Source organism: Apteryx rowi, unplaced genomic scaffold (assembly GCF_003343035.1).
Source record: "Apteryx rowi isolate R43461 unplaced genomic scaffold, aptRow1 scaffold_49, whole genome shotgun sequence".
Lineage (NCBI taxonomy): Eukaryota > Metazoa > Chordata > Aves > Apterygiformes > Apterygidae > Apteryx > Apteryx rowi.
The window spans coordinates 67943-82567 of record NW_020450749.1 but is presented as its reverse complement, the minus strand read 5'-3'; the positions used below and the strand labels follow the sequence as shown (position 1 = coordinate 82567).

General features: G+C 39.7%; 2 long non-coding RNA genes across 5 annotated transcripts in view; one reads left to right on the top strand and one right to left on the bottom strand.

Annotated features, from left to right (window-relative positions):
• The first annotated feature begins 345 nt into the window (after nucleotides 1-345).
• The window catches only part of LOC112972396, a 35785-nt gene continuing 21505 nt past the window's right edge, over nucleotides 346-14625 (top strand). The window contains exons 1-5 of one of the 4 annotated variants that reach the window (XR_003255664.1): nucleotides 346-613; nucleotides 2645-2741; nucleotides 4666-4778; nucleotides 10662-10775; nucleotides 10992-11758. This is a non-coding gene — a long non-coding RNA (uncharacterized LOC112972396). Of the gene's footprint in view, nucleotides 614-2644; nucleotides 2742-4665; nucleotides 4779-6442; nucleotides 9593-10661; nucleotides 10898-10991; nucleotides 11759-14625 lie in introns of those variants that run through there. The other 3 variants (XR_003255663.1, XR_003255661.1, XR_003255662.1) reach the window with 3 other exon arrangements.
• The window catches only part of LOC112972398, a 26825-nt gene continuing 20696 nt past the window's right edge, over nucleotides 8497-14625 (bottom strand). Inside the window, exons 2-3 of the long non-coding RNA XR_003255668.1 lie at nucleotides 9635-9701; nucleotides 8497-8581 (exon numbers count right to left, since the gene is read on the bottom strand). This is a non-coding gene — a long non-coding RNA (uncharacterized LOC112972398). The remainder of the gene's footprint in view (nucleotides 8582-9634; nucleotides 9702-14625) is intronic.

Sequence of the window (14625 nt, the reverse complement as noted above, 5' to 3'; positions counted from 1 at the left end):
CGCTTGAGGCCGTGGTGGGCCTGGGACTCCCTGGCCGAGCTCATCGCCGCGCCGCCGGGGCGGGTGTCCAGGCCCCTCAGCCGCCTTCCTGCCGGGCCTGGCGCAGCGGCTGCCTCCCGCCCCTCGGCGGCCGCCGCCGGGTCACAGCCCCGCGTCGGCCGCGGGGCGCGCCGGGAAAGGTAGTTCTCCCGCCGCCGCTCTAGGCGCGGCCCGCGGCCGCTAGGACTGCCCGCCCCACAATCCTCCGCGGCCCCTGCGCGCTGATTGGCCGCGGCGCGGGTCGGCCCCGCGCTCCGCCTATAGGGGGCGGTGAGGGCGGGGCGCGGGGCGCGCGGACGACCGTTGGGCGGCCCCGCCTGTGGAAGGCGCTCGGCGCCCTGCCTGCCCCCACAGAACCTGGGGGAGGCTCCTGGGGCCCTGTTGCCGTGTCGGTAACCGTGCCAGAGTCGGAGACGGTCGCAGACTTCAGTGTTAGCCGTGGGGCCGGCCCGGTCAGGCGTTAAGTGCCGCCAGGGAAGGGGGGTGCGGTAGTTCCCTGGCCCGGGGCTGTGTTGCCGCCGTCGTGTGGTGGGCTGCGAGCGCGCGTCTGCAAGCGGCGGGCCGCGAGCCTGAGGTAATCCCCTCTGAGGGAAGGCGAGCGTCGGAGAGCCCGAGCACGGGGCGAGCCTGGGCTGCAATAAAGTGTGTGGGGCCCCCGTTGTGGAGGCCGCTGACGGCACCGGTCCCCTCCCGGGCGTGTCCCTGCCGGCGTCACAAGCCGGGGGACGGTTGCGTGAAGGCGGCTGCAAATTCCCGCGCACTGAAGCCTCGCAAAACAGCCACGCTCACAGGCGCTCGAGGGGGCTTCCCAGCTATTTCCCTCCTTTCTTGGCGCTGAAGGATCAGGACTCAGATGAGGGATCTTCCTCTTCTCTCATACGTCTGCGGACCACTTCAGTGTGATAGCAGGCAAAAGGAGAAGCTGCTGTAGCCCTTTACATTAAAGGGGGACAGGGGGAGGGTTCATAGTTCAGGACAGAAAGGAAGACTAAAAGGGGGGCAAAAATACTCAGGTAAGTTATTTTGGGCAAAGGGCTTTAGACTACAGGAGTGTGATACGGCTGATGGCATGAGGAAGGCAGTAGGGACAAGAGCAGAATGGAGCAGATTCCCCTGTTCTCCCTGACTGACATTCCTCGGCTTTGTGTACCTTATCTTATCCTCTAGGGTGTTTTCTTAACGATCTTCTTGTGCTTTGCCTCCAAGATTAGCAGTTCCTCTTGGTTCATCTCAGTAACCTTCTTTGTTCCATCCGTTCTAGCTTGATCTCCCAATCCCAATCTAATCACATACTTGAGTAATGCAGGGATTTCCCCCACCTACAGGTACTGCCAGGGCCCAGGGAACCTTGTGTGGAAACTGGCAATTTACTATCAGTGGGAGATACCGTGTTTGGAGCTCCAAATATTTTCAGTTAACCCTTCAGTTGCTCTGGCCGTTTCTCTTTTCTGTCTTTCCTAGGGTCCCATCTCCTCTATATGTGCTGTGTACAAGGCAGAAATTTAGTGACTACCCCCAAGTTAGTATTTTCTCACATATGTGTGCTTCAGAATTAGCTTAATTTAAATAGATTGCCATTAAATATGTTAATATGCTGGAGTTTTTCCTTAGACTTATTGGACAAGAAGATGCACAGTCACTTCTCTAGGGCTTTATCTTCTTACCTTAGTGTTAAGAAAACCCCTTCTGTTTTGATTCCTCAATTGTGTAGTGACTTTGTCTAAATCGCAATGTTGTAGCAGCCCAAGTAAGTATGCTAAAATGTGCAAATGGTGTGTGCCAATTCATACTGCAATTTAAACCTGACTTATTGAAGGTTAAAGTTGATTCCTTAAGGATTTTTGGAATTAAAATCAAATAAACTACTCAAAATGAAAAGAAGAATGATCACAGATAAATGTACACACTCATCTCAAAATGTGCGTAACAACTGATTTAAAATAAATGGTTGCCATTTTATTTTTTAGTGTCTTAATTAGGTGTTTTCTGAGTGGTTGTCAGTCTGTATGTTCATGTTGTCTTTTTGCGTAAATGCAATCACTTGAACGACAGACTTTCGATCACTAGCAGTACCTGTAAATTATGTGTGCTTGTCCTCTCAGTCTTACATGCTTTGCCCATGCAGTTTGCAGAATATGCCCCAAATCTTAATTCTTCTCAATGGCTGGCTTGAATCTGAGCCTTCTTTTAACCTGCAACTTTATCTAAGCTGCATTTCTTAGCACGCACTTATCTTTAGTGGTTTGTTTTCCCTTAGTTTCTTCTATTCTCAAGTTCTTATTCTCACTTCTGTTGTTTTTCTTTGTCACTACAACAGCTAAGCATTTCACATTGGAGCTGCTAAGTCTTTGGATATTGTAGTGGATAGCCCCTGCCTGGCTGTTCAGGTCCACAGGGTAGTATCTATCTATTTGGCTATTTTTCAACTGTAACAAACCCTAATGAACTTCGAGGGCCTTTAGGATAACAGTTCCTTAGTTAATTCCAGATTCTTACTAGTGGTGGCAAAGGGTTTCCATTGTCTGTCTTCAGCCACAAACAGACCTATTGAAACAAATGATTTCTGCTCTGATAAGGAGCTTACTTGGATAATTTTCTGCACCAGGTCTCTCTTCACACAGAAAACCTGTCAGCCCTCCGAGATGCAGAAATTCAAAATGAGTGCTGGCTGTTTCTCTGCCTCATCAAGGGATAATTAGGAGGTATTGACCTTCTCAGTACTACATATATAAACAAGATGGAATTGAGATCTTCTCATGGTTTGGGGAAAAAATCTGCTTTGCATGGTCTGCTTGTCTCTGACACACTATTGGTGTGTATATTTTGGTCCTTGTCTGTGGTCCAGGCTTGCTCTTGATAATCCCCCTGCAACACCACCCTCTGTGTCTTAGATTTTTTGTGAGGATAGACTAGACCTATTTCTCTCTAGTGGGAGAAGTACTTATCAACAGCAGGAGGGAGTCTAACAGGCGCACTTACACTGATTTTCTCTGTGGGATACAGCTAGATTCCTAACTCCCATGGAAAATTTTCTCTCTTTAATTTGGAACTCCAAAACAGGGCTTGTCTGTTTACTCAGTGAAAATTTGCCTGGCAGGAGTTTGAGTTCTGTGCACAAAAAGAGAAGAGAAATTCTCTTTTTTACCCCACCTACCTGTTGGCAGAAATAGGAGAACCTACTTCCTCTGTAACATCATAACATGGCTTTGATAAAAAAAATCCGTTGAAGAGCGTGACTAGCATGCGGCTTCCTACATTTTTCAATTGTGGTTGTTTATATCTATGTGGAAGGCTGGAGAATTTGTGGGCCCTAATGGCAGACCTCACACTTATATTTTCTAAAGTCATCCTAAATTCATTCCTAAAGTTATTTCCAAGTTCCATCTAAGTGGTGAGATCTGCCTGATGTTTTTCTTTTTTTTTCTTTTATATCTTTTGGTACTAAAGAATGCTTTCACATGGCTGCCAGTCAGACATACTCTTACCTCTTTACTTGGGTGAGATGAATCGCTCAGAAAGATGCCTTGCAATGGCTCCCTGTCAGAAAGACACTGAGGTATAACTATTTCAATTCAGAGGCTGCCCCAAGGGGTTGCAGATCTGAACACTCCATTGGATTATGGTGATGTTTGCAGCATGTCTTGTGTTCCGGTCCTGAGATCTTCAAAATAGTTACCTGCAATTCCAACTGTATCCAGGAGGGGGTAGGGACACCGGTGCAGCTTTTGAGAGGGCAGTCTTTTGACAGTGTCATTCTGGGGGCTCCAACACCCTTCTGTAGAGAACTGTGTAGCTTGGGGAGGTAAGGGGAATCTGCAAGTCACCTATGTATGCATACGTACACTCAATCAAACTGGAGTTCTCTGAGGTGCGATGGCCATGTGCACACATACAGTTTACCCACCCTCCCTGCTAGCTCCGTCCTCCACCAAGGACACTTTTGGATTTTGAAGGTTAGAGGAAAGGAGGGACAAGGTAGGATGTGCCCTTTAATGCTTTGTATAGTCAGTCATGTACAAGCAGAAGTCCACGCTCTGCAAATAGTAATTAGAGGTAAAGAGCCTGTAACACATATACCTACACACAGTGTGAAGATGCTGATAGCCAACACCTCTCAAAGGGTATTCAGTTCCTTGCAAGTAACTTCTCTTCATGCTGAAGCAGCTGAAGAATGACTAAGTCAGGGTTTCACTACCCACCTGGAGTGTGTGTGTGGGGGGGGTGCTGATTCCGTTAACTCGTTAAGCTGAGGTGATCTGACTGCTGGTCAGGGCTGGGGATGCAAGGTATCAGTCCTGCTTTCAAAGGGTCTTGGGATGATATGGTAGTGGTTAACTTTAATTTCCTGAAGCTAGTTTTCCTATGCTGTGCCTGTAGTGAACAGAAAGTTCCTATAGGGCTTCTAAAATTAGGCTTCTGTTCAGAATTGTCCTTGAGAGCAGTCTTTGTGCTTCAGGGATGAATTGCTCTTAGCTAAGTTTGTCTATGAATTTTCTCCTTATGGAGTTGGAAATGTGTCATTACATTGCTTTTTGAGGATGGCAATTAAGTTCTTCAGTCACTTTGATACTTTTTAACATTTTCTCTGTGCTTTATTATTCAGATATCCCCATCATTCTTTTGTAGGACTGAAGTACAATTAAAGAAGAGCTGATAAGAAAGCGCTCTGGAAGATGGAGCATAAAGTTCAGCAGATCTAGTAATGTAGAGAGGTGCTGGTATATCCCTGCCAGTCCTAGGTAGGTGGATTTAGAGTTAAAGGTATCTGTAGGATGTCATTATTTTCAATTATTATTCTTACAAAACAGTACTAGGATAGTGATATTTAAATTCATATTCACATGTACTATGTTACCTAAGTGTGCAGAATCAAATACAAAGACACGGCTGTTATACCTGTTTTTCAAAACTTCCACAATCTGTTTTTTGACAATGATAAAGAATAGAAGGGAGCATTAACATAAGAGAATGTTGTATTTACAACTTGAATCCCATTTTAATGTATTTAAATATATAAAATACTTCCTTTTATAATGGCTGTAATGGTGGCTTAATTTAATTGGAATGGCTGTATTTTAAAAAATGATTTCTCACAGAAAGGGTGTAAAAATATAAAATTCACGTAAAAAATATAAAAATGGCATCACTTTATCTATAAATTAAAAAAAAAAACAAAGGTTTTTGTAGTATCTAACTGCATTTTTAGTGTGTTCATTAATTAGGAATTGTGATACCAGTGAAATTGTATCTTTTCCATCATTTTACATTAAACTTTTAGTACAGTTTCTGTACTATTCTGCCTAAAGACTTGTTCCCAAAGAAAAAAAAGCATGAAATTTTAGCTTAATGGCAACAATTTCCTTATGGGACAAATTGAAAAGTATTGCCTTTGGGGGGGAAAAAAAAAGGCAGAAAAAATGAGAATGTTTATTAAACTCTAAAATAGATATTGTCTCTAAGTTGTGGCTTTCTGTTAAATTCAAGTTGTTTTCTGGGCAACTGAAATGTAATATTACCTATATGGCTTACTGCAATAGTTTTTTTGTTTGTTTTTGGTTTTGTTTGCATTTTGAATAATGATGTGCAGATGACATTTTAATAAGGGTCTCTTACAAATGTTTTCTTCCTTAGCTTATTCCTCACTTGGGATAAAAATGTTCTTATTTTGCAGGAGAGAGGTACCTAATTAAAAAATATGTGTCACTAGCATTATATTGCATCCATTTACTTATGGGGAGAACTGAAAAACTGAGTGATCAGACTGCTAACAAATATATGAATTCTTCCAGTAGCGGATGGGTTGTGCAAAAGCTGCATTTACCTTTATGGAGTAAAGATAATTATGAGGATGTGAGACTAGCTAGCTTTATTTAATTCCAGGAAGACTAGCAAATGGAGGGAAATGGAAGAAATGGAAAGGACAGAGTTATGAAAATCCTATCATGCTAGGGTTTAATGTTATATTTGCTGCTGTCTTTTGAAGAACTGAAAAATATTATGAATCATGGGAAAACAAGGAATATTGGGCTTCTAAGAAGAAATCTGTCTTCTCCAATCTGTGAGACTGTTTTGGCATGTAAACAAAATAGTAGGTATGGGTCCTGGGTAATATTTATGTGAATTTTCCACATTTCTTTGACACAGTCCCTCATAAGAGACTATTGTGAAGACATAGGGGGGTAAGATTTTGTCATAAGTGGAAACTGGCTAAGATGCAGATATTGAGATGTCAGAACAGGAGGAAGGGACTCTGAGGTTTCTTGTTGGAAATTATGAACAGAGATAGACAAATGATGAGGTGAGAGTGAGATGAGGTGAAATGACCAAGAGGTGACAAATTTAGTCACTGTTATGTACCATTATACTCTGTCTTACACTTTTCTTTGTACTTCTGCTTCTGTAGTGAGCTCCAGTCTCTGGATGGGAACCGTCTTTGCTGGTGGGGACAGGGGACATCCACTCCGTTATGCGAAATACCAGAAAAACTATCTTAATGATGATTCTATACACCAGTTCACTTCCAAATTTCAAACCTCAGCAATACCTATTATAAAACTTTCAGGCAGACAACAGCTTAGGAAAGCTAAGTATGGGAAAGCAGAGGCTTAAGCAGATATTGCAGAAGCATTTCTGTCTTTGAAGAATCTTTTGTAGGATCTTTGAAAAAAAATTTTATTGAGATCTTTGTGTAGAGAGGTAGGGTAGATTAAAGCAGAACTAGGTCTGCCAGCCAAAAAGCCTTTTTCATTGTGTAACGTGGTAAGGATTTCTTTGCCATGCAGCCGCTTTGTAAGGAGCAGTAATAAAACTATAATACAGTGATGAAGAAATTGGATAGCCCTGGCTTGGGAGCCATGGATTTGGAATCAGATCTTGCCCTGTTATCATCCTGGCTCCGCCCAAGACTAAGTGGCCTTTGGCAAATTTTCTCACCTTTCTGCTTTATCTGTGAAATTAGGATAATATATCTACTTGCCAGCGGTAAGAATTTAATTAATGATTGCACAGTGTGTGTTCAAGGCAACGTACAATTGCTAAATATTAGCTGTAGTGTAATTGGACTACTGTAGTTGATAATATGCCAACAAACATGGCATATAAAATAGGATCAACCTCTTCTCAAGTACTATAGAGTTTTTAATTGTTACTAATGAACTTCTGATGCTTAAAGTAGCTATCACTGAGGCAGGGAATGCTGCTATAGGAAAGCTTAACAAGACAACTCTGATTTTTTTTTTTTTATCTTGAACTAAAAAAATATTTATATATGTACACATACACACACTTTAAGGACAGAATAATTTAGGCTGAAAATACTTCCTGTTTTCTGACCAGCTTTGCTTAGTAGTTGTCACTGCAATATACAGAGGTTGCCACAGAGAAGAGTGAAAAATACTCTCTATATCACTGGAGATGGGAGAGAATTTTTTTTTTTTTATTGATATCTGGCTTACGCAATATACTTACTCAGAGTGTTTTAGTTTCATGTTGTCTGCCAAAAGTTCAATTCCAAGCTCTTGCTAAGTTTTGTTTTAAGGGGTTGGGAAGAAGAGGAGACAAGCTAAGAGCAAACAAAGAGATGTCAACAAAAAGATTGCTGAGAAGGGAGCATCAGTTGAGGGAAGGCAGTCATAGCTGTTAACATTTAAAAAGCCCCTTTAAGGACTAACAAAATAAGGGGTAGAGTTGTCCTCATCCTGAAATGGCTTTTATATTTCTGAACCTTTTATAAAAGCTTTTCTTAGAACACTTCCCTTCTAAAAACAAAATAGTTTTTGTCGTAAACAAGACAGGCAGCACATCAATGCAAAGAAGACTATCTTCACTTACTTTTATTTCTGGGCTGGTAGAACGGCCTATTTATTATTCATACTACAGAAAAAAATTGTTGCCCCAGTTTAATGACTGAAGAAAACAAAGAAGGGAGAAATTATGTCCTTCAACCTAGCACTGTTCCAGCTTGCTGTACTGTTGTATGTATTAGGCTTTGTCCTCAATACAAAGATTAAAAAAAGAAACTTTTTTTTTTAACATTATAAGAGGTAAGTTAGGACAGCTTTTTCTAGGTATGGTCCTAGTGGAGACAAGACACAGGCAGTTTTTATATCCAGATAGTCAGTCAAGGCCAATCATGCATCTCTCAGTTGGAGTTGATGTCAACCAGCTACATCAAAATAAGAAAATACAGCACTTGGCTTCTGTGAGGATTTTACATCATATTAGGCTGAGGAGACCTCTTCATTTACAGCTCTACATGATACACTGCTAGAATATTGTACCTGAGTGAAAAAACATTTTTACTGCAATGAGAATATAACTTTATATATCTTACTTCTTTTCCCTCCTTTTCTTTTGCACTTGCTAACACATAAAAACACCAATAAAGAGAAGGCATTTCACAGAAAATATCTGCCAAATTCAATTATTCTACTGTGAGTCAAAATGATGAGACAACATCTTCAGGATTATCAAAATGAATTGTGTTTGCTTAGAGTGGAAACTCAGTAGTTCCTTCCTTTCGTGTATCTTCCGGTTCACCCATCTATAGTAAAGCAGAATATTTGAAGGAAAATTGGAAACCTCATAGAAATCTAACATTTCTATCTGATTTTTTTAGGGAGTTTAAATTAGTGAGTAATTTGAAAATGGCATGAACAAACCACTCCTTAACATACGTCAGGGACAAATTCTCCGATAGAAGAGGATGGACAGAATTGATATTGTTCTGTTCTGAGTCTTGTGGTGCTGTGAAAGCCAAAGTCTCTGAAGTCAGGAAAGGTAGTCTGTACACAAAATTTGTCTATTCAGATGATTACTCCTGTTCATAATACCTTTGAGCCTTTTGCTATATGGACAAATAGAAATTAAAAGGAAATGTAATGGGCATGAGAAAAACAGTGGTTCTGCATGTTCTCCTTCCTAACCCTGCATGACTGTAATAGTTGCTCCTTGCTGGGGACTTCAGTAACATTTGTGGAAATGGTCAGTAGAAAGGAATAAGAAATAAAACCAGGTATCTTTACACTGATAATTTCCATTCAATCCAAAATGGTTTGAAAAAGATTTTCAAGGTGTGAAAAAAATGGCTGCATCAAAACTCTGCACTCTGATATATATGCATAGCTCCCAAATTATATAGTCAGTCTTTTTTGAAAAGAAATGTTGCTTCTTCACTTGCATACTGAGTGGAACACATTAGGCTTTTCATATGCACCCAACGTGCAAATAAACTCTGAAAACTGATGAAGATTTTTCTGTTCTAACAATAATCTGCATCTCTGTGATAGAGCTACATCACAATACCATCTGCTACCACTGTATCACAAAGATTTTTCCTCCTGCAAAAACATTTTCATTAATTTGTGTCCTGATAGCATATGTTCCACATATGTGATCATTCATTACCCCTCTTTTTTTACAGCAGCCTATAAAATGATTAATCAGGTCCATTGCAGCCAGTTGATATGTGTGCTGGTGTCTTATGTTACTTAAAAAGCAGACATGCCTCCCTGGCAATGCTGATTTTTGCTCATTTTAGTTACTGTAATGTCTTTACTGTACAAAAGAATATACAAAGAGAAATTTGCTCTTTTACCTTGTCCATGTGCTGGGCCCTTGGGTTATTAATTGGGTATCAGTCACAGGACATTGGCTTTGAGTGACTGTAACAAATACAAAAAAAAGGAAAACTCATTACTTTGTCTTACCTGTTCAAGACCAATATCTTATTTCTTGCATCAGCTCTTTAAAATTAATGTAGTGATTTTTTTCAAGTTATATACAGTATTAATAAACCATAAAATATCTGGCCATTTTGCCAAGAACCTACTGTGCACTCTGCATACACTGCAGTTGACTTTAACATCTGGGTAAGCATTCTCTTATGATAAACAACATTTAAGTTGCAGGTGCAATACTGTAGCAATTTATATGCATTTTGGCTTTGAGAATAGAAATTTGTAGAATCAGGATATCCCAAGAATCCCAAGAATCAGGATATTTTTAATTGTCTGAAAGAATAGATTTTGAATATATTACTTAACCTAGGCATGAAAAATCATGTCCTTTTTTATATGGTGTTATTTATGATAGGTATGAAAATGTAACAGTATTGTGATATCCTGCCTAGAGGGCAGCTTTAGATGAGGACAGTGGTTGTGACATACAGGCACAATGTGCCAGGAAGAAAAATATGCTATTCTACTGACTTTATGCCATCCTCTTTGTTTTCCTGGGGGCATACCAGGAGCCTTTTTTCTATTTTAAATAATGCATTATTTCTAGAGCATTTGAGATGTAAAGTGAAAAGGCTTAGTATTAATGCCACATATAATGCTGTTAATTTACTAGAAGTAAATTCTGTACAGAAGATTGTGGCCTTTGCTTTGTTTAAATGAAAAGCTGAGAAAAGCAAATGTAAGGCCGTATGCTGTCCCTAAATAGCTTAGTGAGTGTGTAGAGTGCAATGCTCATAAATGTTCCTGTGTCTGGCATTGGCAAAATTGGTATGTATATCATACAAAATTATATCACATAGATCACGTATATCATAGAAGAATAGAATCATGTAGGTTGGAGGGGACCTCCAGGGCTCATCTAGTCTTATGTCCTGCTCGATGCAGGTCCAATTGATCAGGTCGCTCGGGGCAATGTCCAGTCGAGTTTTGAATGTCTCCAGGAATGGCGATGCCACAGTGTTTCTTGACAGCCTGGCCCAGTGTTTGACCAGCCTCCTGGTAAAAATGTTTTTCTTTATATTGATCTGGAATTTACCATATTCCAGCTTGTGTCCATTGCTTCTTGTCCTTTTACTGTGCACCTCTGTGAGGAGTCTTTTTTCATCCTTTCTATGCCCTCCCACTAGACAGCAATAAGATCTCCCCTTCACCTGCTGTTCCCCAGCTGTGCAAACCCAGCTCTCTCAAATTCTCCATGTATGTCATGTGCTCCAGCCTCCTGACCATCCTCCTGCCTCTGCCAGACTTGCTCCAGTGTTTCAATGGCTTCCGTGTAGTGGGGAGACAAAAACTGAAGACACTACTCCTGATGCAGTGTCGCAAGTGCCAAATAGAGGGGATAATCGCTTCTCTTGATGTGCCGGCCATGCTCCTGTTTACATAGCCTGGGATGCTCTTGGCCTTCTTTGCCAGGGCCCACTGCTGGCTCACGATCAGCTTGTTGTCCACTGGGACCCCCAGGGTTTTTTCTGCAAAGAAGCTTTCTAGCCAGCTGGCCCTCAGCCTGTACTGTTGTATGGGGTTATTCCATCTCGGATACAGGACTCTGCATCTTAATGTATTGAAATATAATTATAGAATTTCATGTATTGAATTATTATTTTGTGCTAGTGTGAATTAATAGCTTTGGGTTTGTCTTTTGGGAATAGCAATGGCATAGCCTAAATCAGAATTATGCATAATATGACTCTCTTGTTTTGGATAGTCAATTTAACAAAATCACCTGAAGCTGCTGATATAGCAGGTGCATCCTGGGATAAATAAATTGCAGAAGTCATAGTAAATTGCCAAAAAAGGAATAGTGAATTGTTTCTTGAAAGCAGATGATGTTTTTTACACTAATGATGCTTGATTTTCTTTGTGTACATTTATAAATAAAGTAGGCTATGATAATCCCAATATTACTTTGGGATTATTCTGTTTATTGATCAACTGAATGTTTAGGTTTTTGTGTTAGACTAATATTGCATGAAATATTTTCATTAAAGAAAGAGTTCAAAATATATTTTATTCTGAGAATATTAAAATGCCATTTAGTATCATATCGTCACTTAAGATCAGTATCATCATTTTATCTTGAATGGTTTTCATGTAATAGTTGTTCAGTTCTTATATCTTATGTCAATTTTTCTAATATAAATATTTGATTATCTCTTATGATTTTTAAAATTATATGAGCAATTTGGTGATTGAAAACAAGTGGTTTTGGTGGGGGGGAGGTTGACAGTCATAATAAAAGGAGCTTTCTTATTTCTGTCAGCAAACCCCTTAAGAGGTAATGCAAATCTTTACTTATGCTTTTCCTTCACTGTTAATCCATTTGCCCTGTTTAAGAACCCTGGAATTTGTCAGAAGTCGGTCTGGAAGGATGAATTCAACATATCTCTGTCCATGGTCTATTGCAATTTTCTGAAAAGGCATGTGTCTGCAGCGTTAGGGAAATTTGGCATTTTGTAAATTAAACCTTGGTGCTGAAGTCTCTCAACTAAGAGACGTTGTACAGAAAACCAGCATTTCTGGTGCTGCCTCTGATTTTCAGAAGATGAACCCCTTTGCTAATGAAGCATGCAGTCCTAATTTGGCATGGGTCAGAAGCAGGATGATCTTCTTGCAGGTAAAATGTCATTTGCCACATTTTGCAGAGTATTAGTCTAAACCTATATTTGGTTGGCACCTGTGCTCCAAAACTGGCATCCCACCTTGTGAGAAGGCAAAATGCCACTCTGACAGATGGGGAGGAATGCAAGCGTGCCAGCAAACCAGCGTATGCATCAAGGGGTCACATTTCTCTCCAGGAATGTTGAAATACCGGTACATGCAGAGCTTCTGTATCTGAGGCACACGTGTTTCCTGGCAACGACCAAAGTTCCTGCTGAATATCTTGGCACAGTACGTAAGGAAGCTTAGTGAATTTTCATGGCTTTCATAGGGTTTCTACACCATGGGAGCCTATATATAATTTCTGCTAAGAATGGCCCTATGAATATAAAAAGAAGATGGAATGTATTTTGCAAATTGTTCTTTCTTGTTAATAGATTAAGAACTGTTAAAATGCCATCACAGTTTTCATGGATGGTGATTCTTTTGATTAGTTAATGGTTGGTTTATCCTGGTCTGAGAGCAATAGAATGTGTGGTTTGGCAATCAACCCGAAGTGTGAATGTCACAGCTTAAAACTTCTACCATTTCTTTTTCATACTTAATTTTATTTTAACCTAAAAGTAAATTCTGGAATCCCTTCACACTTTTGTACTTCAACAAGAAATTAGTTTTTTTCTGTGTTCCCCAAAATGATATAGTGAATTAAAATTAACTCTAGGGCATTGCTTTCTTTTGCTGAAGGTAATTCTGAATGGTTTATTTCAATGTTTTTACTTTTTTGCCTCCAGAATTACTGTAAAGCTTTTCTATTTCATCCATTACAGCACAGTGTTTTTCACATTTGAATAGCTGCATCAACATGAATCCTTTATAAGGACCTTAAAAACAAACTTTGCCAAGTCCCAGAATACAGAAGCTAATTCACATCCCAATACTCAGCTGCCTCATGAATAAAGGAGAGTCTGTGCCTGACACTTTGAAGCTGTAGCTGTTAAACCATACAGACTATTTACCTCAATAAATCATTATAAGAAACTAAGGTACAATTATACCCACAGAGAAATAGAATTCAAAACACTGATTTATGTGGTTCAGTGCCTGTTCCCTTTTCCATCATGTTTTGAATTTTATGCATGTTTGTCATCTTTGGCTACTTCCATGTATCTTTAAACTAATGGATCTTGCTTTTTTAACATTCCTCATTAGGTTTGTTATTTTACTTTGACATACAGACATGATTTGCACACTGTACAAAGTTTTGCATTTAAAATTAACTATCTAATTTCTTATGGTGTAGACCAAAAATGGAAAATGTGAGTAATTTGTTTAAACTAACATATACCCTTCTCTGGTTAATTTGTGACCTTCTAAGCTGAAATTCCATATTAGTTAAGAATTTTTTGGCTCTTATTTGTGAGATCTGGAGAAAGACAGCTATACACAGGAAGGCATCATTGTACTTTTAAGAATGTGCTGGCTAATCTGGGGGGTTGTCATAAAGAGACAGAAGCCATATGACATGAAATGTGGAATTCCTCGATTTCTTTATCCCTTGAAGAGGCAAAATGAAATTAAAAGACAAAAATTAGAGTGAAAGCTCTGGCTCAGAGGAAGGAATGGCACTGAAACCGACAAATAATTCCATATGAAATGGTAGCAATAAAGTAAATATATCTAGCAAGTGGAGTCCGAGACCAGACACATGATCTGTTAGGCCACCCAAGCCTTGAAGAGGATGAATGAGCATGCAGTGTTGTCCTGTAGAGCAACGGGGTGGGGAGTGATTTAATAACCAATAAGTGTTCCTTAATAAGACTTTTAAAAGTTACAAAATATTTAAATGGAGATTTTAAATATGAACAATAATAAATATGCTACCGTTTCAAATGCTTTGTACTTTGCTTATAACTTTCAGAGCTGATGGAGCTAAAGCAATACTTAATTAGCATGTATCATGCTACTTGCCTGATCCCAGTGGTTGGGATTAGAGTAGCACTTGCCTCCATTACTGAGAGGGAGTTATAAATCCATTATTATTTCAGAAGTGACTTACAGTCTGAAAGTTTTTAGACCATATGTGATATTCATATATCTAGTTTAAAAGGTATATCTATTGAAGACAGTTTTGATCATTTCACATCATTTTTGTTTTGCAGTGAATAACAGATATTAGAGAAGCCTAAATGGTCATCCGTAAGTCTTTCTGTATTTTCCCTGTCATACACTAAATTTCATAAGATTTTCAACT